Here is a 24,578-nt window from a genome sequence, read left to right on the forward strand (position 1 = left end):
CCAACCCTCAAAGTCAGAGCTAGCTGCATGTCCAATGAGAACAAGCCCATGACTGATAAACTGCCCTGGGCACAAACAAGCATTATAACCCTCAGCCTGAGCATGCTTTCCAACATCCCCTCTCAGTTGTACAACCAGGATCCCGCACTGAAACCCGGCTATGCCCCTACGACCAAATTCTAACCCTTTGTGTGATTTCCAAGGCACTTAGACTTAGAGCCCATCTCTGGAATCCCCATTTGGGGCACCCCTTAGATGGAATGCAGCACTCTTCCCTTCCCCAAAATAGCCACCAAACTATGGGGAGCCACCAGGATCCTTAGAGAGGAAAAATCTGCCATGGACTCAGGTAACCACACCTGCATTCTGATGCCATCCTGGACAAACAATCCATGTAGAAAAGCCTGTACTACCGCCTTCGAGTCACCCTAATTAGAGTTCCCAATGAGGTTTTGTCCAGGTCTACACATTGGTCCTGCGATCACCTCACAACTAACCCTAATCTGAATTTGTGTTTCTGCAGACTTCTCTCCCAAAACCATGGCTCACATGCCCTCCAGGATAGAGTCTCTGGAGCCACACCACAGGACAGTGCCTGCCATTCCCAAGGTAACTGTGCCAGTAACAGTTGTCCAAACCTTCCAGATTAGGAGAAACCTGCAAAGCCCCTGAGACCACTCCCATATTGGCGTCTGCTCTGGATGCAAATTCGCAGTCTGAAACACCCTGATCACCTACATATTGGCAGACAGCCATATCATGGTCCTGAGACAGAAGATTGAACCTGACATGCCCCTAGTACACCATTGGAACCCTAGATAAGCTTTTCAGTCATCTATCCTCAGTGGCCTGTTCTGGAATACCAACTTAGGATAAAATATGTGGTTCCTGAGCCACACAACACTACATCTCCTGTCCCCAGAAGGAAACCGTGCACCTCGACCTGTGCCAAACCTTCAAGTTTGGGGAATCCTGCACAGAACCTCAGCCACCAGCACAATCTAAGATCTCCCATGTAACAAACCAGCATTGTGACCCATCTTCAAGATTCCATGTTAACTCAAGGCCTTGGTCCTTCGCCCCAGAGCCACCAGAAGGAACCTGCCATGTTCCGCAGCTGCAAAGGTCAATGGAGGTGTGCATTCCAGGCTTCCATGCATGAGAGTTCTCCTCCCCATTCTTTCCCAATGGGGTACCCTGGAACAAAAAAACCATCCTCCACCTCTCCAGAAGGAAACCTTGCTGACTGGAGCATCTCACAAGCCTCAGCATGGGAAATCGTCATTGGATTTTTGACGCCACCCCTCCATTAGTCGGTCTTCATAGACACAAACTCCAGTGTGAGCAAACATCGACATCTGCCCTAAGTGAGGTGCTGGATCTTGAATCAGCCGCTAAACATCGGAACTGCCTTCCACTTGGCACTGAATTGAACCCTAGCTTGTGTTTTCAACTCCCTCCTCACCCTACTTGTCCTGAAGCCTTGATGAAAAGGAATACTGGAGCCACAACCCACCATTCTAAAATCCCCATAATAAAATGAAGTGCCTGGTGAATCTCCCCAGGTACCCCACTTGAGGGTCAACCTGCTCAGCCCTCAAGGGTACCCACATTTATAGGCTGTCCTGGGCACTAGAGCTGTGTCTGACAGAGCCTGAACAAGACCTAGTGTCAGCCAGGAAGAGCAGGCCCATATCCAGCAGATGAGACAGGCCATGTCCCAAATCCATCATCTCTACCCATCCTATTCAGGTACCTGTCCCCAGTGATGAAATCCATGCCAGTTGGTGTCTCAATGCAGAATAGAGAACTCCTCCTTTCCCATGGCAGGAATCCTGGCAGTTGGGATGGTAGTCCAACCCTCAAAGTGGGAGCCAGCTGCTTGGCCAATGAGACATGCCCACTCCTGAGGGCCACCCTGGGCCAAAACAGGCACTGTGACTCTCTGCCTGAGCATACTTTCAAACAAGCCCTCTCAGTGGCACCACCAGAATCCCGCATTGCAGTCCTGGGACGCCCCTAGGTGCAAATACTAACCCTTGGTGGGATTTTTCACGTGCCCAGACCCAGAGCCCGTCTCTGGAATCCTTGTTTGGGCACCCCTAAGATGGAAAACTCCTTTCTTTCCTTCCCCGAAAAAGCCACCAAACTATGGGGAACCACCAGGATCCTTAGAGAGGAAAAATCTCCCATGGACACATAAGACCACAGCTGCATTGCGAGGTCATCCTGGACACACAAAGGAGATAGAAAAGTCTGTGCTACAGGCTTCCAGTCATCCGATTTACAGTTCCTGACAAGCTGCTGTCCAGGTCTACACATTGGGCCTCCAATCACCTCACCTCTAACTCTAACCTGAATTTGTACTTGCAGACTTCTCTCCCAAAACCATGGCTCACATGACCTCCAGGATGGGGTCTCTGGATCCACACCACAGGACTGTGCCGGCCATCTCCAGAGTAACTGTGCCCGTCACAGTTGCAAAAATATCACAAATTAGTAGAAACTTACAGGGCCCCTGAGCCCACCCCAATACTGGTGGCTGCTCTAGATGCAAATGTGCAATCTGAAACTCCCTTATCACCTACATACAGGCAGACAGCCAAATCAATGGTCCTGAGTCAAAAGATTGAACATGACATGCCCCTAGGACCTCATTGGTACCCTAGATTAGGTTTTCAGGCATCTGTACTCAGGGGCCTGTTCTGTAATACCAACTTATGATACAATACATGGTCTCTGAGCCACACAACAAAACATCTGTATCCCCTGAAAGAAACCGTGCTCTTTGACCTGTGCCAAACCCTCAGGGTAGGAGAATCCTGCTGGGCACCTTAGCCACCAGCACATTCTAAGATCTCCCTCATATCAAACCAGCATTGTGACCAAACTGCAAGAGATTCCTATCAACTCAAGGCCTGGGTACATCATCCCAGAGCCACCAGAACGAACCTGTCATGTTCCTAAGCTGCAAAGGACAATGTAGTTGGGCTTTCCAGGCAACAAAGTGGGAGGGATCTTCTACCCATACTTTCCAAATGGGAGACCCTGGAACAAACAAACCAGACTCCAACTGTCCTGTAGAAGGAATCCTTGCTGTTTCGAACATCTCACAAGTTTGGAACAAACAAACGAGACTCCAACTGTCCTGTAGAAGGAATCCTTGCTGTTTCGAACATCTCACAAGCTTTGGCATGGGAAATCCTCCATGGCCTCTTGGAGCCACCCCTCCATTTGTCGGTCATCATAGACACAAACTATGTGTGAGCAAATATCTGACATCCGCCCTTACTCGGCTGCTGGATATCTCAGTTAAGCCGCTCCACATTGGAACTGCTTTCCACTTGGGACTGAATTGAACCATAGCTTGTGTTTACAAATCCATGCTCACCCTACTAGTCCCCAAGCCCTCATGATAGGGAATTCTGGAGCCACAACACTGCATTCTGACTTCCCCATAGAAAGAAGAGGTGCCTGGTGAGTCTGCCCAGAAACCCCACATGAGGATAAATATGCTTGGCCCTCAAGGGAATCCCAATTTATAGGCTGCCCTGGCCACTAGTGCTGTGTCTGAGAGAGCATGAGCCCCGACATGGACATAGTGTCAGCCACTAAGCGAGTGGGACCCATTACCAGCATGTGAGACTGGCCATGGCCCAAGTCCATCATCTCTACACATCCTTGGTATTCAGGCTCCTTTCTCCAGATCTTTGCTGGAAACCCTGCCAATGGGGATACCTGAAGCACAATAGAGAACTCCTCTTTCCATGGCAGGAATCCTGGCTCTTGCAATGGGTGTCCAACCCTCAAAGTGGGAGCCAGCTGTATGGCCAATGAGATCACGACCAGTCCTGAGGGCCTCCCTGGGAACAAACAGGCATTGTGACACTCAGCCTGAGCATGCTTTCAAACGAGCCCCCTCAGTTGCACCACGAGGACCCCGCATTGCAGGCCTGGGACGCCCCTAGGCCCACATCCTAACACTTGGTGGGATTTTCCAGGGGCCCGGACCCAGAGCCCATCTCTGGAATCCCTGTTTTGGGGCACCCCTAAGATGGAAAACAGCACTCTACCCATTCCAAAAAGCCATCAAACTTGGGAGCCACCAGTATCCTTAGAGAGGAAAAATATCCCATGGACCCATGAGACCACACCTGCATTCCGAGGCCATCCTGGACACACAATCCAGATATAAAAGCCTGTGCTTCTGCCTTTGAGTCACTCGAATTACTGTTCCTGACAAGTAGCTTTCCAGGTCTACACATTGCCCTGAGACAACATTGCCACTAACCCTAACCTGAGTTTGTGTTTGCAGACTTCTCTCCCAAAACCATGGCTCACATGCCCTCCAAAATGGGTTCTCTGGGGTCACACCACAGGACTGTTTCTGCCATCCCCAAGGAAACATTACCCATCACAGTTGCCAAAACCCTCCAGATTAGGAAAAATCTGCAAAGCACCTGAGCCCACCAGAATATTGGAGGCTGTTCTGGATGCAAATGCGCAGTCTGAAACACCCTGATCACCTACATCCAGGCAGAAACCCAATTCAACTGTCCTGAGTGTGAAGATTGAAACTGTCATGCCCCTACGACCTCATTGGTACCCTAGATTAGGTTGTCAGGCATCTGTCCTCAGAGGCCTGTTCTGGAATACGAACTTATGATACAACATGTGGTCCCTGAGCCACACAACACTATATCTCCTGTCCCCAGAATGAAACCGTGTCCTTCGGCCTGTGTTAAACCCTCAGGGTAGGAGAATCCTGCATGGCACCTTAGCCACCAACACATTCTAAGATCTACCTGATAACAAACCAGCATTGTTACCCATCTTAAAGAGATTCCATGAAAGCTCAAGGTATTGAGCCACCCTAAAGAACCTGCCATGTTCCTCAGCTGCAATAGTCAATGGAGGTGTGCTTTCCAGGTATCCATGCAGAAGAGCTCTGCTACCCATACTTTTCACATGGGGGACCCTGGAGCAAGCAAACCAGACTCCACCTGTCCAGTAGAAAAAACAATCTTGCTGTTTGGAACATCTCACAAGCATCAGCATGGGGAATCCTCCATGGCCTCTTGATGCCACCTCTCAACTTTTCCCTCATCATAGACACAAACTCCAGTGTGAGCAAACATCATTCTTCTGCCCTTATTCAGGTGCTGGATATCTCATTCATTGGCCGTCAAAGACACAAACTCCATCGTGAGCAGACATCTGACCTCACCCATACTCAGGTGCTGGAGATCTCAAAAAAACCTCTGAACATTGGAATGGTCATGTGCTCGGCACTGAGCTTAAATGTAGCTTGTCTATTCAGACTTCTGTCCTCACACTCCGTGACTGCACGCCCTCCATTTTGGGAATTTGGGAACCACAATGCAGCCTTCTGCATGCCCACCAGAAAGAAGAAGTACCCTATGGGTCTGCACAGAAAATCCACATGAGGATCCACCTGCACGGCCCTCTATGGCACCCCAGAATAATAGGTCACCTTGTGCACTAATGCTCTGTCAGACACAGCCTGAGCCCCGACCTCCTGGCAGCCACACAGATAGAGGACCCCATATCCTACAGATATGACTTGCCTTGTCCTGAGTCTTTCATCTCAAACCAACCTGGGTATTCAGGTACCTGTTCCAGAACATAGCTCAAATTCCTGTTCATGGGGGAACCTGAAGCACAAAAGAGTACTCCTCCTTCCCAATGGCAGGAGAACTAAATGTTGAGATGGTTGTCCAACCCTCAGATTGGGATCCAGGTGCATGGAACAAGAGACAGCGCCCACTCAGGGTGGGCATCTGGGCAAAAACAGGCATTGTGACCCTCACCCTGAGAACCATTTCCAACAAGTCCCTGCGGGAGCTGGACCAGGACCCCACAGAGCGGGGCTGTCAGGCCCCTAGGCCCAAATCCTAAGCCTTGGTGGTGTTACCCAGGCACCAGGACACAGAACCTATCTCTGGAATCCATGTTTTGACAGGAACCCTGACACGGTAAAACTCATTCTCCCCTTTCCTCAGTAAGACACCAAACTCTTGGATGCCAGGCAGAATACCCAGATAGGAAGAAACTCCCATGGACACATGAGGACACCCCTCCATTTCGTGGCCATCCTAGAAACAATCCAGACAGAAAAGTCTGTGCTCCTTCTTCCCAGCTGCCCGTATTTCAAATCCCGAGGAGCTGCCCTCAGGATCTTCAGATCGGGCCTGCCATCACCTCCCCCCTAACATTTATGCGATTTTGTGTCTGAAGATTTTGGTCCCAGAGCCCTGAACTTCATGCCTTCCAGGATGGGGCCTCCCGAACCACAGCACATCACTATGCCTGCTCTCCAATGGAAACTATTCCCATCTCAGTTGCCCAAACCCTCCAGAATTGGAGAAACCTTCAAAGACCCTGAGCCCACCCCAATTTCATAGGTTGCTCTTAAAAGAAATGTACAACTGACACAGCCTCAGCACCTACCTCCAGGAAAACACGCAGGTCAATGGCCCTGAGAACGAAGATTGAACATACCATGCTCCAGGACCTCATTGGAAACCTAGCTAAGATTTTCAGGCCTCTGTCCCCAGAGGCCTTTTCTGGAAAACAACATATGGTCCAACATATGGTGCGAGAACCATACAAGAGAACACCACCTGTCCTGAGAAGGAAATCTGGCTCCTGGGAACGGGGTCTAATCCTCAGGTAGGAGAATCCTGCCTGGTCCCGGGGCCACAACCTCATTTTAAGTTCTCTCTGGACACCAAGAAGCATTAGAAACCGTTAGACTGAGAACTTTCGTCAACGCAGATCACTTGGAACGTGGAATCAGAGCCAGCGAATCAATCCTGCCTTGTTCCTCGGCTGCAAGGGAAACCCGAGGTGGGCTTCCCAGGCCTCCTTTCAGAGAGCTCTGCTATCAAATCTAAGCGGACTACACCTGTTGTGCAGTAGGACACATTGCTTTTTGGAGCAGCTCACAAGCTAGAGCTTGGGAAACCCTCCAAGGCTTCTTGAGGCCACCCCACCATTCATTGGCCATCATGGATACAAGCTACAGTGTGAGGTATACTCATGCATACTCTGGTGCTGGAGATATCGAAACAACCACTGCACATTGGAAGGGCCATGTGCTTGGCACTGAACTTAACCGTAGCTTGTGTTTTCAGACTTCTGTCCTCAAACTTCTTGCCTGCAAGCCCTCCATATTGGGAATTCTGGACCCACAACACAGCCTTCTGCCTGCCCACCAGATTAAAGAAGTGCCCTATGGGTCTGCGCAGAAACCCCACATGAGAATCCAGCTGCACGGCTCTCAATGGCACCCCACTATAATAGGCCACCCTCTGCATGGATGCTCTGTCTGACACAGCTCGAGCCCTGTTTTCCTGTCAGCCACCCAGACAGCAGGCCCCATATCCTGCAGGTGGGTCCTGCCTTGGCCAGAGGACGTCATCGTGAACCAACCTGGGTATTCAGGTACCTGTCCCACAACTTAGTTCAAATTCCTGCCCATGGGGGACCCTGAAGCACAAATGAGTACTATTCCTTTCCCATGGCAGGAAAAGTGAATATTGAAATTAAAGTCCAACCCTCAGTGTGAGAGCCAGGTGCATGGTCCATGAGACCACGCCCACTCATGATGGGCACTGGGCACAAACAGGCATTGTGACCCTCAGCCTGAGACCCCTTTCCAACAAGCCCCCTCGTGAGTTGGACCAGGAGCCAACAGAGCGGGCCTGTCATGCTCCTAGACCCAGATAGCGGGCCCCATATCCTTTATGTGTGACCTGCCTTGACCTCAGTCCTCCATCTGGAACCAACCTGGGTATTCAGGTACCTGTCCCAGACTTAGCTCAAATTCCTAATCATGGGGGACTGTGAAGCACAAAAGAGTACTCCTCCTTCCCCATGGCAGGAAAACTAAATGCTGAGATCGTTGTCCAACCCTCAGATTGGGATCCAGGTGCATGGAACAAGAGACAACTCCTACTCAGGTTGGAAATCTTGGCACAAACAGGCATTGTGACCCTCAGCCTGTGTCCCCTTTCCAACAAGTCCCCTCAGAAGCTGGACCAGGAGCCTGAAGAACAGACCTGTCTTGCCCCTAGGCCCAAATCCTAAGCCTTGTTTGGGTTATCCATGTGTCTGGACCCAGAACCCATCTCAGGAATCCCTGTTTGGACAGGACCCCTGAGATGGAAAACAGTGTTTCCTCTTCACCAGGAAGACATCAAACTCTTGGGTGCCAGGCAGAATACCCAAATAGGAAGAATATCCCATGGACCCATGAGGCCACCTCTCCATTCCATAGCCATCCTAGACACACAATCCAGACAGAAAATCCTGTGCTCCTGACTCCCAGCCACCCGAATTTCCAATCCCCAGGAGCTGCCCTCAGGGTCTGCAGATCGGAATGCCATCACCTCGCCCATAACTCTTACCCGAGTTAAAGACTGAAGACATTGGTCCCAAAGCCCTGACACACATGCACTCCATGATGGCTCCTCTAGAAACACACCACATCACTGGGACTGCTCTCTGGAGGAATGTCTGGCCATCTCAGTTGCCTAAACCCTCCAGAATAGGAGAAACCTGCAAGGCCCCAGAGCCCACCCCAATTTCATAGGTCCTCTGGGAAAAAAAGCACAGTCTGACACAGCCTCAGCACCATCCTCCAGGAAGAAATGCAGGCCAATGGTCCTGAGTCCAAAGACTGAACCTGCCCTGGCCCTAGGACCTCATTGGAACCCTAGCTTAGGTTTTCAGCCTCTGTCCCCAGAGAACTGTTCTGGAAAACCAACATATGGACCAACCTGTCATCTGTGAGCCATACAAGATAACCCCACCTGTCCCGAGCAGGAAACATGGCTCCTGGGAACGAAGTCTAACCCTGCATGACCCCTGGGCCACGGCCACATTGTAAGGTCTCCCTGGACATGAAGCAGCGTTGTGACACGTTAGACTAAGTACTACTGTCAACGCAGGTCTCCTGATACTTGGAAGAAAGCCAGCGGATCAAGCCTGTCCTGTTGCTTGGCTGCAATGGTAATGCGAGGAAAGCTTCCCAGGCCTCCATTCACAGAGCTCTGCTATCAAATCTTTCCATATGGGGGACCCAGGAGCCCTCGAAGTGGACTTACCCTGTCCCGCAGTAGGACACCTTGCTGTTTGGAGCAGCTTACAAGCTCCAGCTTGGGAAAACCTCCAAGGCTACTTGAGGCCACCCCACCATTCATTGGCCATCATGGATACAAACTCCAGCGTGAGCAGACATCTGACCCTCACAGATACTCAGGTGCTGGAGATCTTGAAACAGCCACTGCACATTGAAATGGCCATGTGCTCAGCAGTGAGCTTAACCGTAGCTTGTGTTTTCAGACTTCCATCCTCACACTCATCGCCTGCAAGCCCTCCATATTGGGAATTCTGGAGCCACAATGCAGCCTTCTGCCTGCCCACCAGAAAGAAGAAGTGCCCTATGGGTCTGCGCAGAAACCCCACATGAGGATCCAACTGCACGTTTCTCAACGTCACCCCATTATCATAAGCCGCCCTCTGCATGAATACTCTGTCTGACACAACTTGAGCACCGACCTCCTGTCAGCCATCCAGACAGCGAACCCCATATACTGCAGGTGGGTCCTGCCTTGGCTCGAGGCCATAATCTCGAAGCAACCTGGGTATTCAGGTGCCTGTCCCAGAACTTAGCTCGAATTCCTGCCCGTGGGGGACCCTGAAGCACAAAAGAGTACTCCTCATTGCCCATGACAGGAAAACAGAATGTTGAGATGGCTGTGCCACCCTCAGAGTGGGAGCCAGTTGCATGGCCCATGAGACCATGCCCAGTCAGGATGGGCAGCTGGGCACAAACAGGCATTGCGACTCTTAGCCTGAGAACCTCTTCAAACAAGCCCACTTGGTTAATGGACCAGGAGCCCATGGAGCAGACCTCTCAAGCCCCTAGGCCCAAATACTGAGCCTTGGTTGTGTTATCCAGTCACCTGGACCAAGAACACATCTCTGGAATTCCTGTATGTACGGAACCCCTGAGATGGAAAACAGTGTTTTCCTCTTCCCCAGAAAGACATCAAAATATTGGGTGCCAGGCAGAATCCCCATATAGGAAGAATAACCCATGGACTCATGAGGCCACCCCTCCATTCAGTGGCCATCCTACAGGAATGGCCTATACAGAAAAGCCTATGCTCCTGCCTCCCAGCCAACCGAATTTTCAATCCCCATGAGCTGCCCTCAGGGTCTGCAGATCGGGCCTGGATCACATCACCCCTAACTCTTACCCAAGTTTTTGTCTGAAGACTTTGGTCCCAAACCCTCACCCACATGCCCGCCAGCATGGGTCCTCTAAAATCACAGAACATCAGTGGGCCTGCTCCCTGAGGAAATTCTGCCCATCTCAGTTGCCCAAACCCTCTACATTAGGAGAAACCTACAAGGCCACTGAGCCCACCCCAATTTCATAGGCCACCCTGGAGAAAATGAACAGTATGACACAGCCTCAGCACCTAACTCCAGGAAGACACACAGGTCAATGGCACAGAGTAAGAAGATTGAACCTGCCATGCACCTAGGACCTCATTGGAACCCTAGCTTAGGTTTTCAGGCCTCTGTCCCCAGAGGCCTGTTCTGGAAAACCAACATATGGTTCAATATGTGGTGCGTGATCCATAAAAGAGAGCCCCACCTGTCCCGAGAAGGAAACCTGGCACCTGGGAACTGGGTCTAACCCTCAGGTAGGAGAATCCTGCAAGGCCCCAGAGCCATCACCACATTCTATGGTCTCCCTGGACACCAGGCAGCATTGGGAACCGTTAGACTGATAACTTCCATCAAGGCAGATCAAGTGGAACTTGGAATCAGAGCCAGGGAATCAAGCCTGCCCTGTTCATCAGATAAAATGGTATTGCAAGGTGGGCTTCACAGGCCTCCACTCAGAGAGCTCTGCTATCGAATCTTTCCACATGGGGGACCCTGGAGCCCTGTAAGCGGACTTCTCCTGTCACACAGTAGGACACTTTGTTGTTTGGAGGAGCTCACAAGCTCCGGATTGAGAAAACCTCCAAGGCTTCTCGAGGCCACCCCACCATTCGTTGACCATCATTGATACAAACCCCAGCGTGACCAGACATCTGACCCTCGCAAATACTCAGGTGCTGGAGATCTTGAAACAACTATTGCATATCTGAACGATCCTTTTGTTTCTCGCTAATATTGTTTATTTTTACATTTTTTATAAGACATATTGATAAAGCTTAGTGATTATATTGATCTTAGCAATTAGCATTTGGTGTCATTTATTTTACTGGTTGTCTTTCTCTTCAAGTTTATTGCATCTATGTTTGCTTAATTACAACTTCCTTTTGTTTGACCTGAGTTTCAGTTGCTCTTCTCATTCTGGTTTGTTTGTTTGTTTGTTTAGATTTTATTTATTTATTTGACAGAGTTCAAAAGTAGGCAGAGAGGCAGGCAGAGAGTGAGGAAGAGAAGCAGACTCCCTGCTGAACACAGAGACAGATGCAGGGCTTAATCCCAAGACTCTGTGATCACCTGAGCCGAAGGCAGAGGCTTTAACTCACTGAGCCACTCAGATGTACCCTCATTCTAGTTTCTTTTTTATTTTCTGTTTTATTTATTTATTTTTTGAGTTGTAAAATTTCTTGAATTCAGTCCAATCTCAAAATCTCTGTTTTATTTATTTATTTTTAATTTATTTTGTATTTTCAGAAAAACAGTATTCATTATTTTTTCACCACACCCAGTGCTCCATGCAATCCGTGCCCTCAATAATACCCACCACCTGGTACCCCGACCTCCCATCACCTGCACCTTTGAACCCTCAGATTGTTTTTCAGAGTCCATAGTCTCTCATGGTTCACCTCCCCTTCCAATTTCTCCCAACTCTCTTCTCCTAACTCCCCATGTCCTCCATGCTATTTGTTATGCTCCACAAATAAGTGAAACCATATGATAATTGACTCTTTCTGCTTGACTTATTTCACTCAGCATAATCTCTTCCAGTTCCGTCCATGTTGCTACAAAAGTTGGGTATTCATCCTTTCTGATGGAGGCATAATACTCCATAGTGTATATGGACCACATCTTCCTTATCCATTCGTCTGTTGAAGGGCATCTTGGTTCTTTCCACAGTTTGGCGACCGTGGTCATTGCTGCTATATACATTGGGGAACAGATGGCACTTCTTTTCACAACATCTGTATCATTGGGGTAAATACCCAGGGGTGCAATGGCAGGGTCATAGGGGAGTTCTGTTTTTAATTTCTTGAGGAATCTCCACACTGTTTTCTAAAGAGGCTGCACCAACTTGCATTCACACCAACAGTGTAAGAGGGTTCCCCTTTTTCCACATCCTCTCCAACACCTGTTGTTTCCTGTTTTGTTAATTTTGGCCATTCTAACTGGTGTGCCTGAACTTTTTGATACATACACCTATGTTTTTCTTATGCATTTTTATTTTTTGAATTCCTATTTTTTAATTTTAGTTTAGTTTAGTCTAGTTTATTCTTTTTAATTTTTATCCTCTAATATTCACATAGAGTTAAACTTTAAAGCAATCCCCTTTCCCCAATCAATACTACTCCTCTAGGTAAACCAACTTTTTTTAAAAAGATTTTATTTATTTATTTGGCAGAGAGAGATCACAAGTAGGCAGAGAGGCAGGCAGAAAGAAAGGAAGGTAAGCAGGCTCACTGCTGAACAGGGAGCTCAATGCGGGACTCGATCCCAGAACCCTGAGATCATGACCTGAGCCAAAGGCAGCGGCCCAACCCACTGAGCCACCCACCCTGCTAAACCAACTTTTAATCCCCTTTATCTTAGGAAAGTTGAGTACTTTAACAAAGATATCAAGATACATCCAGGAAGAATCAAAACAACCTTCCTCGCACACACTGAGAATTTAAAACCACTCTCCATCTTCTTTTTCCACCAGTGTTTTTGTGTTTCTGTTTGTCCTGATAGCATATAAATATTACACTTGGGGTTCTTTTTCACGAGGTTCTTCCTTTATTTGCATATTTTTTTCTCTTGTCATATACTTGTTTCAGTCTTTTTGTTTGTCTGTTTTTGTTTGTCTACATAAATCTTAACTTGGGGCCTATTTGGGCTAAACTTTCTCTTTCATCTTCCCTTTCTTTCCTGTCTCTCTCTCTCTCTCTCTCTCTCTCTTTCTTATCTTTTTCTTTTTCTTTTCTTTTGTCTCTCGTTTAGGAGGGGAATCCTGATTGCTCAGAAATGTTGCAGGGTGCACCTTGACTGCAACATCCATCTATATCTGTTCAGTCATCTCCCACCAAAATGACTAGGAGGAGGATTGCCCAACAGATGAAAAATACAGAGGATGGGCCTTCTGCAACAGAGCTAATGGCTATCAACGTAGACAATATGTCGGAAAGAGAATTCAGGCTAACAATTATCCAGGCAATAGCTAGGTTAGAGAAAGCCATGGATGACCAAACGGAATTGATAAGGGCCAAACTGAAATTGACCAGACTGGATGTTCACAACGTTACGGCGGAGCTGAAAGCTACCAGGGAGGAGGTTCACATTGCTCTCAATGAGTTCCAATCTAATCTAAACTCTCTCAAAGCTAGGGTAACTGAGACAGAAGATAGAATTAGTGATATGGAGGACAAACAGATAGAGAGAAAGGATCAGGAGGAAGCCTGGAACAAACAGCTTAGAAACCATGAAAACAGAATCAGGGAAATAAATGATACCATGAAGTATTCCAACGACAGAATTATTGGAATACTTGAAGGGGAGGAGAAAGAAAGAAGCCTAAAAGATATAGTGGAACAAGTCCTTCATGAAAATTTTCCCAATCTCGCGAATGGAGCCAGCGTTCATGTACTAGAGGCTGAATGGTCTCCACCCAAGATTATACATTCCAAAAAAAACATCGTGACACCTGATAGTCAAATTGAGGAATTATAATTGTAGGTATAATCTCTTGAAAGCCACTAGGACAAAGAGGCTCCTTACTTACAGAGGAGAGCCCATCAGAATAACGTCAGACCTGTCCACAGAGACCTGGCAAGCCAGGAAAGGCTGGCAAAATATATTCAGGTACTAAATGAGAATAATATGCAGCCAAGAATACTTTATCCAGCAAGACTGACATTCAAAATGGATGGAGAAATAAAGAGTTTCCAAGACTGGCAAGGTTTAAAAGACTATGCAACCACCAAGCCAACACTACAGGAAATATTAAGGGTGGGTTCTATAAAAGAGGAAAAATCCTAAGAATAGCTTTGGACAGAAATATAGAGACAGTCTACAGAAAGAAAGACTTCAAAGGTAGCTCGATGTCAACAAATACGTATCTATCAATAATCACTCTCAATGTGAATGGCCTAAATGCGCCCATAAAACAGCACAGGGTTGCAGACTGGATAAAACGACAGGACCCATCCATATGTTGTCTACAAGAGACCAATTTTGAACCTAAAGATACACCCAGACTTGGGACGCCTGGGTGGCGCAGTTGGTTAAACGACTGCCTCCGGCTCAGGGCGTGATCCTGGAGTCCCGGGATCGAGTCCCACATCAGGCTCCCAGCTCCATGGGGAGTCTGCTTCTCCCTCTGACCTTCTCCTCGCTCATGCTCTCTCTCACTGTCTCCCTCTCTCAAATAAATAAAATAAAATCTTAAAAAAAAAAAATACACCCAGACTTAAAGTGAAGGGATGGAGAAGCATCTTTGATGCCAATGGGCCTCAAAAGAAAAGAAGGCTGGGGTAGTGATTCTCATATCAGACAAATTAGATTTTAAACTAAAGACTGTAGTCAGAGATACAGAAGGACATGATGTAATCCTTAAAGGGACTATCCACCAAGATGATCTAACAATTGTAAATATCTATGCCCCCAATTTGGGAGAAGCCAATTACATAAGAAAACTGTTAATCAAGATAAAGAGTCATATTGATATGAATACACTAATCGTAGGAGATCTTAACACACCTCTCTCAGAAATAGACACATCATTGAAGCAGAAAATCAATAAAGAAACAAGAGCATTGAATGACACATTGGACCAGATGGACCTCATAGATATATACAGAACATTCCACTCTAAAAGAACAGAATACTCATTCTTCTCAAGTGCACATGGAATATTCTCCAGAATAGACTACACACTCGGTCAAAATCAGGACTCAAATGATACCAAAAGACTGAGATTATTCCCTGCATATTCCCAGATCACAATGCTTTGAAACTGGAGCTCAATCACAAGGAAAAGTTCCGAAGGGACTCAAACACCTGGAAGCTAAAGGCCACCTTGCTTAAGAAAGCTTGGATCAACCAGGAGATCAAAGAAGAACTGAAACAATTCATGGAAACCAATAAGAATGAAGACACTTCAGTCCAAACCCTATTGAATACAGCAAAGGCGCTCCTAAGGGGGAAATACATAGCCATCCAAGCCTTCCTCAAAAATATTGAAAAATCCAGAATACACCAGCTGTCTCTATACCTTAAAGAACTGGAGAATCAACAACAAACCAAACCAACTCCACACATAAGAAGGGAAATCATCAAGATTAGAGCTGAGATCAATGAGGTAGAAACCAGCGATACAGTAGAACATATCAATGAAACTAGAAGCTGGTTTTTTGAAAGAATCAATAAGATCGATAAACCATTGGCCACACTAATCCAAAAGAAAAGAGAGAAAGCCCAAATTCATAAAATTATGAATGAAAAGTTACAGATCACAACTAACACCAAGGAAGTAGAAATAATCATCAGAAGTTATTATTAGCAGTTATATGCCAATAAGCTTAGCAACCTAGATGAAATGGATGCATTCCTGAAAAACTATAAACTACCAAAATTGAACCAGGAAGAAATTGACAACCTGAATAGACCAATTTCTAATAACGAGATTGAAGCAGTGATCAAAAACCTCTCAAAAAACAAGAGCCCAGGACCTTATGGATTCCCTGGGGAATTCTACCAAACTTTCAAAGAAGAAATAACACCTATTCTCCTGAAGTTGTTTCAGAAAATTGAAGTAGAATGGAACTTCCAGACTTTTTCTATGAAGCCAGCATTACCCTGATCCCCAAACCAGGCAAAGATCCTACCAAGAAGGAGAATTTCAGACCAATATCACTGATGAATATGGATGCTAAGATTCTCAACAAGGTCCTAGCCAAAGGATCCAACAGCACATTAAAAAGATTATTCAACATGATCAGGTGGGATTCATCCCTGGACTACAAGGATGGTTTTGAATGAAGTCTTTTTAAGATAATTTTTTATTTATCAGCTGCCATTGTGACATACCTTAGTGCTGTTTATTAAATTATTCCTAAATTTTTGTATTCTATGAACAAGTGAAAATGGCAATCCTCTTGTTCTTTACTTTGGCCAAGAAAATGTGAATGACAGTTTCATGTTCATTCCTAGGGTACTTGAAGACTCTCCACCCAATGCCAGAAGTAGAAGCAATTCTGCAGACTGGCCACTGTGCAGGCTTAGGTCCTTAATGAGAAGAATGCAGGAAATCATAGCGGTTATGTTGTTTGAAGTCACCATAATGTGAGTTTATTTTACTGTAGGGTAATTTTGCTTGTGTTGTTTGGAAGAGCAAGTATTCAAAACAAAAGCAGCTCATGCTTGCAAAGCCTGGCATCAGTGAAGGATGTGGTAGTGATGATATGATCAATTTCTCATTATGGTGGCTTCATGGCTTGAGAAAATGGCTCCTAACTGTGAACCTCCCCTTTGTTACATATTTTACATTAAAAACATAAACAAAAATAAAACAAAACACCTGAGGCCTGAGAGACTCTTGGTAATGGAGGTTATTTGTGCATTATCGGTATGTTGGTGAGATGACTGGGGGAACACTAACCTCTGCACTGACGCCATCATGCAACGCATTGGTTGGTGGCAAACAGTCGATTCCCAGATTTATACAATGACTGAGCTTCACACAGCTCACACATATGAGCTGTGGGGCCTATTAAAAATAATTAAAAGCAGACATATGCAGAACACTGATTACTGAGCCATTCATAGCCTCAGGAACATTCTCTATGGCTAACCAAGGCTTAGTTAAAAAAAAAAAAAAAGAGTATTTTCCATTTTGTTTTAAAAGAAGCTCACTGACCATGCATACAAAACACAAATATTAAAATGGGGAGATCTCATTCCAAATTTTTTCTTAGAAATTTCAGAAGCAGAAATATTTCTCCAGAAAAGAGACTTTGGCAAGATCACAGAAGGCATTGCACAGTAGGCCTGCAAAGTTTTATGCCAGCATTCATCTTGTAAACGTTGCAGAGAACCTGCATCATGATGGACGGCTGTGCCAATTTCTGAAACTACAAATGTGAATGAGACATTTTATCCAGTCTAGTGTGATTTAGAAACAACACATCAGTGGAAACAGAGTGGTTCTCTAGTGGAAGCATTTACATTGTTGGTCCAAAGCCAATTTATAGGCTAAAGTTTAGGGTTAATTTTGATGCCATGCTTGGATTTTAATAAATGACCAATAATTACTGAAACCATCCTAAATAACTGCTCATTTTAAAACTCCATTCTTTAATATCTGGGTAAAATGTGTGATAATTGGTTTACAGTAACTTCAAAGCCATCTGAGACCTAGATCTCCATCCCGCCTCCCTCCCTGAATGGTGGTAGTGCTGCTGATGGATCAAATGGGATATGAAGAAATAGAATACAGCCTGATCTTACTGTGGAGAATAAACAACTTCGAGTAGTTTTAAGTGGATGCTAAATACACAAAGCTAATTATTTTCCTGAACTGGTGTCCTTCAGATATTAAATTGTAGTCTATTTCCTGCCCACTCACTGTTGTGTGAAGAATTCTCCAAGCAATGCAATCTAAGAACAGCAACCTGGTAGAGAGTACTCCTGCCATGCTGGTCCTTGAATATCTTTTGGGGGGACTTGAATTATGTTGCTAATTATTTCAAGTGTCCACTTCCCTTTGCTGGCGTTAGCCTGCAGAATGTATGGTTCTTTCCTCTAACATCTCAGTGGGTGTTTTTGAGAGCAGGAAACACTCATCTGTGGAAGACAGAGATGAAATGTATATACTATGAGAAGGGACAGTTATCCAGCCTCTATCAGAACCAGGAGCTGCCTGAGCTGGGCTTCCCTCTGTTCCGGTTTATTTCCTGGAGGTGCTGACTGAGGTGAGACCCCAAACAGACTCATTAATGTTAGTATTTTGGTCTCTGTATTAGATTGCTTCTCCAAATATAATGGCTTGCAAGAGATAAGACAGTTCTTTGAAAGTTTAGAAGAAAGCAAACTGTACCCAGACTTCCACCTCAGAGAGAGGCCTCAGTCTATTCCCTTCTGGGTGATGCAGAGCACACAGAATCCCCCTCTGCCAACTTCCACTGGCAGAGCACAGTCCCAGCCACAGTCTCAGGGGTCATAGGAGCTCCAACTTGTCTCTGCACCACAGTGCTACTGAAACTGTAAGCAATATTTGTCTAGGGAAACTGCTTTTTATGAAGCTAATTACCAGAATTACTGGTTTGGATCCCCAAACCAGTCAAAGACCCCAACAAAGAGGAGAATTTCTGACCAATACCCCTGATGGGTATAGATGCCAAGATTCTCAACAAGATCACAATAGGATCTGACAGTACATTGAGAGGAGTATGCACCACGAACTGTTGGGATTTATCCCTGGGATGCAGGGGTGGTTTGACATTCTCAAATCAATCATTATGATAGAACAAATCAATAAGAGAAGAGATGAAAACAACCTGGACCTCTCAATTGATGCAGAAATGGCATTTGACAAAATCCAGCATCCGTTTCTGATTAAAACCATTCAGAGTATAGGGATAGAGGGAACTTCATCAAATCTATGTATGAAAAACCCACAAAAAATCTCATTCTCAATGGGGAAAAGTTGACAGCCTTCCCTTTGAGATCAGGAACATGAAAGGATGCCCACTCTCACCACTACTGTTCAACATAGTATTAAATGTCCTAGCAATAGCAATCAGAAAACAAAGAGAAATAAAATGTATTCAAATTGGCAAAGAATAAGTCAAACTCTCTCTTTTGGCAGATGACATGATACTTTATATGGAAAACCGAGACTATTAGAACTCATACAGCAAATCAGCAATGTGCAGGATACAAAACCAATGTACAGGGGTGCCTGGGTGGCCCAGTGGGTTAAAACTTCTGCCTTCAGCTCAGGTCATCATCCTACGGGCCTGGGATTGAGTCCCACAATTGTGATGAAGATACCATGAAATTGTCAGTGAAAATGCTTGAAAACATAATGAGGATGAAAACATAGTGGAAAACATAATGAGAGTGAATTTATTCATATACTAAAATTATTGTACATCTTACCTAAAAGTAACACATGTATGATCATAGAGCCAGCCCCAAGGTTTCAGTTCTACCACTAACAGAGAGAAAAGCATAAATTTAATATAGCCACTGGGCTATGTGTGCTGTTAAGTTTTGATTTTTCTGGTAACCAGAGAAAAATAAAATCGAGTGTTAAGTTCCCCAGTGAGCATTATGGTAAGGGGTAAGGAAGAAGTTCTTGTTTATGATGTATATCACTTGACACTTATTTCTCTAAGAGTATATCCCAAGGTCTTCTCATACTATGAAGCTAATGAGGGCATTTCTGTTCATGCAATTCTACAGTGAACATCTCGTGTTGGTTCTTGGGAGCTTTTTTTTTTTTTTTTAGTTTTTGAGAAAAGCTTGTTCATATGTATGTACACTATACATGAAAGCCCAGAACAGTGAGTGATTCTGAAGATAAATAAAACTCACCTTTTCCATGATTTTAACTAGTCTTTGTTGAGAAAGAGCACCTAGACACATATACACATTTTATTATGCAAACTGTTCCCTTAATGTCTGTATGTCATTTGATGCATGATGTTAAAAGATCTGTATTTATCTTTTTTATAGTTTTGATTTTCATTCCAGTTAGCTAACTTGAGATTATATTATTTTCAGGTGCACAATATGATGACTAAAGTCACTGTATTGAACAGAAGGAGACATTAAAAACACTTTAAATTTAGCTCTTTAGGCTATTTTAACAGGTAACATAATTATGCTATTTTCCTTCTTGGGATTTACCCCCTTGCCTAGACCACCAACCCACTTCCAGAACACACCTGGTGCCAGTCCCTATGCAGAAATTCCCTTAGGGCCGGTCTCCCACTGATGATTTCCAGGGCACGCCACTAATGTCGGAACAGCCTGGCAGCCCCTGGGCAGCAGTAGGATGGTACTGAGGGCCTGCATGGGGGACTTGACAGTGGCGGGGTGGGAAGCAGCAGCGGGGAGGGGAGGCAGAAACCAGAGGGGTGAAGTGAGGCAGCAAGGGCAATGGGGGGAGCAGCAGGGAAACAACGTCACTGGGTCACAGTCACGGCGGCATTGGGGAGGTGCAGTGGGGTGGCAGTGGCATTAGCAGGGCCCAGTGGGTCAGCAACAGAGTGGGGGGTGTGAAGTAGGACAGTACTGGAGTGGGAGTTAATGGTGGGGGGCTGGCAGGACGAGCAGGGAGGCGATCTCATGGTAGTGGGGCAAGGCAGCAGCAGCAGGGCAACCAAGGAAGGGGCAGTTGCCTTGTAATCACTGGCAGCAGCACCAGGCCAGCAAGCGGTGGGGCGGGGACGGGGGCGGAGTCAGGGTGGCAAGAAGGGGTGACGTGGAGAGTAGTTGGGGAGGGCTGCAGTGGCGATGGGCGGATGTGCATCTAGACAACAAGACCCTGTGGTGTGGTAGCTGTGGGGGGCGGGGTGTGGCAGCGGGAATCAAGGGCAACTCAGTGGGGCAATGGGGCCATCACGGCATGGGGTAGTTGGGCCATGGGGCTGCCCAAGTGGGAGGAGGTGGCAGCCAGGTGATGACCCTATGGTAGGGGAGAGGGACCCATGGGGGAGGGAGCAAGGGTCACCAGAGGCAGGTGAGGGGACAGCCAGCCATGGTGTGGGAGCTGTGTGACAGCCAAGTGGGGAAGCCCTGCAGTGACTGTCAGGGGTGGGTGGAATCTAGGCAGCAGCAACCGGGAGTGGGGGTTGAACCAGCCCGGAGGCAGCGGTTCAGCAGCAGTAGCAGCGGGGCGGGCGTGGTGGGCGGGCCCAGAGTGCCCGTCATGGGGGCGGGGCAGCAGCAGTTAGGCGAGCGTGGTGGGCGGCCCAGAGTGCACATCACAGGGGTAGGGCAGCAACAGGAGGGCGTGGTGGGCGGGCCCACAGTGTACGTCATGGGGGCGGGACAGCAGCAGTTAGAAGGTTGTGGTGGGCGGGCCCACAGTGCACATCATGGGGGTGGGGCAGTAGCAGTTAGGTGAGCGTGGTGGGCGGGCCCATCGTGCATGTCAAGGGGCGGGGCGCTGAAACACGGCAGAGACTGGGGGCACAGGGAAGCCGCAGAGCCGTGGCAGCTGAGGTAAGGTGGGCAGTGTGAGGGGCACAGCAGGGTGGCAGGGGTGCATGTGGCGGTAGCAATGTGAGCTGCGTGGGGAGGGGGGCAGATATTCAGGGTGGAAGTAACGTGGTAATGCACCTGGCAGAGGGGAGGCAACGGAGCAGGGGGAGGGGGAAGCCTTTAGGCAGTCCTGGTGTGTGGGGGGAGGTGGGACCAGCTGAGCATCAGCGGGACATCAAGGTCATGGCACGGTGGCCGGGGATGCATGGACCTGAGGGGTTGGCATCTAGGAGAACACTGAGGAAGGGGGACGGTATCACATGGGAGGGAGCAGAGGTCACCAGAGGCAGGGATGGGGGCAGGTAATAGTGGCCCTGGGAGGAGTGGGAGCTGTGTGGCACCTGTGGAGGATGGGTGGAATCTAGGCGGCCGCAGAGGCGGTGAGAAGGTGGGAGCAGCCCCAGGCAGCAGTGCAGCAGCAGTTAGGATGGCGTGGTGGGCGGGCCCATGGTTCATGTCAAGGGGGCAGGGCAACAGCAGCAGGGACGCCGTGGTTGGGCGGACCCATCATGCATGTCAAGGGGGCAGGGCAGCGACTGTTAGGCAGGTGTGGCGGGCGGGCGCATTGTGCACGTCAATGGGGTGGGGCAGCAGCGGCGGGGTGGGTGTGGTGGGTGGGGCCATCGTGCAGGTCAAGTGGACAGGCCTACATCAGTTAGGAGGGTGTTGGTGGGCGGGTGTGTCGTGTACTCAAGGGGGCAGGGCATCAAACTTAGGAGGATGTGGTGGGCGGGCCCATCCTGCAGGTCAAGGAGGTGGGGCAGCAACAGTTAGGAGGGCGTGGTTGGCGGGCCCATCCTACACAACAATGGGTTGGGGTAGCAGTAGTTAGGAAGACGGGGTGTGCAGGTCCATCATATATATCAAGGGGACAGGCAGCATCAGTAGGGCAGGCGTGGGGGGAGGACCCTTTGTGCACGTCATGGGGACGGGGTAGCAGCAGTTAGGCAGGCATGGAGGGTGGGCCCTTTTTGCACGTCAAGGGGGAAGGGCACTGAAACACAGTAGAGGCTGGGACACAGGGCAACAGTGGAGAGACGGCAGCAGTGGTGAAGAGGGTTGTGTGTGGGGTACAGCAGGGTGGTAAGGGTACATGTGGGGGTCAGCAAGATGGTGGCTGCATAAGGGGGGCAGGGGAGCGGGCGTGTGATGCAGTAATACAGGTGGCCGCAGCGAGGCAATGGAGCACAGGAAAGGGGAAGAAGATACTCGGTCATGGTGGGTGGAGGGGAGGGACCAGCCTGGCATCAGCGGGGCATCAGTGTCATGGTGTGGTGGGCAAGGCTGCCAAGCTCCATGCAGGCGAGGAGGTGGCAGAGAGGGTAAAACACTCAGGGGGCGGGGTCAGTGGGGGAGGGAGTGTGGGTGACACCAAGCAGCACTGGTACAGGGAGGGGAAGCTTCTCATGGTAAGGTGAAGCTGCGTGGCACCTGAGTGGGGCAGCCGTGTGGCAAATGTGGGGGGATGGAATATAGGCGGCAGGGCAACGTAGGGAGTGTGGGACCAGCCCTGAGGCAGCAGCACAACGACAGCGTGGCTGGCTTACTGGGCCTGCTCATAGTACCTGCCAACAAGGTGGGGCAGCAAAGCACAGCAGAGACCGTGGGCACAGGACAAAGGTGGCACAGCAATAAGGGGGCCTAGGGGGCACAGCAGGGTGGCAGGGGTGCATTTTGGGGGGCAGAAAGCTGGTAGCAGTGCGGAGGTTGGTGGACTTGCTGGGCAGCCACTCGCTTGGCAGACAGGAGGCATTGGAGTGGGGGAGGCTGTAGCTAGGTGGTAGTGTCACTTGGGCCTGAGCAGGACTAGCTGGGTATAAGCGGGACACCAATATCACGGTGTGGTGGGGCAAGCAGTGAACAAGGGCCTGGCTTTGCTGGGCCTGGTGCATGTCTACAGGGCGGAACCACAGATAGCAGAAGCAGCAGGGACCCAGGACAGAGCGGACAGGCAATGGTGGTTGTAAGTGGGGGCACTGTGGACGGGGTTGCAGCGTGGTGGGAGCGGCTCATGTTGTGGGGGCAGCCTGGTGGTTCCAGTGCGGGGAAGGTGGAGTAGGACTCGTGGGACAGCAGCAGCACGTGAACAGGGGTAGGAAATCAGGAAGGCTCCAGAGTGGGGGGCAGGGTTCGCACTAGGTAGTAGCTGCAGGGAGGGGTGGCTGGAATAGCACGGGGGCAGCATGGCAGGTGGGGCAGGCATGCAAGTCAACAGGGCAGGGCTGCAAAGGACTGGGCTTTGAAGACCAGCAGCAACGGGACACAGGGCAGCAGGACATAGGACAAGTGTGGGACACAGGGCGGCAGCAGATCAGAAGCAGAGTGGGGGTAAAAGGGCAGTGATGGTGAGGGGCAGGGTATTGGTAGTGGGGGTGTGGGGCACCCGGCAGGGTAGAGGTGCGGGGAGATCACAGAGGGATGGTAGCAGCAATATGGTGGGGCAGCAGAACAGTAATGAGCATGGTGGTGGGCGGGGTGGGACAGCACGGCTGCACGGGTGCATGTGGGGTGGCAGGCGGGTGGTGGCATGGGGAGGCGGGGGAATGGAACCAATGGGGAGGCAGTGGCACAGCAACTGCACAGGAAGGGCATGAAGGGCGGGTAGGGCCTTAATGCATGTCAGTGGGGACTGGACAGTGAAGGTCAGCAGTGTCCTGGGGCACAGGGCAGAAGCTTAGCAACAGCAGCGGTGGTAATGTGGACACAATGAGGGGTGTGCTGCAGACGGCAGGGTCACGAGGCGGGGGCACCCAGGATGGAGCAGCATTGGGAGAAGGGTGGGATGAGTGGGGTGGCAGCAGCAGGTCAATGGGGAGGGAATCTGGAGGCACTGGAGCAGGGATGGGGGCACGACATGTAGCATGTGGGGGTGTTTGGTGGGACCAGCAGGGCAAGGGCATCAGGTTAATATCTGTGTGGGCAGGGCAGGGGCCCTGCACAGCTGCGACAGCAAGGGGACAGTATGCAGTGAAGAAATGGCAGTGGGGGGCCGTGAGACAGCAGTGACTTGAGAAAGGCAGTGACTTAAGGAAGTGCAGTTGGATGGCAGCAGACGTGGAGGTGAAGTGGGGATG

The sequence above is a fragment of the Neovison vison genome, chromosome 4, assembly GCF_020171115.1.
Source record: "Neovison vison isolate M4711 chromosome 4, ASM_NN_V1, whole genome shotgun sequence".
Classification (NCBI taxonomy): Eukaryota; Metazoa; Chordata; class Mammalia; order Carnivora; family Mustelidae; genus Neogale; species Neogale vison.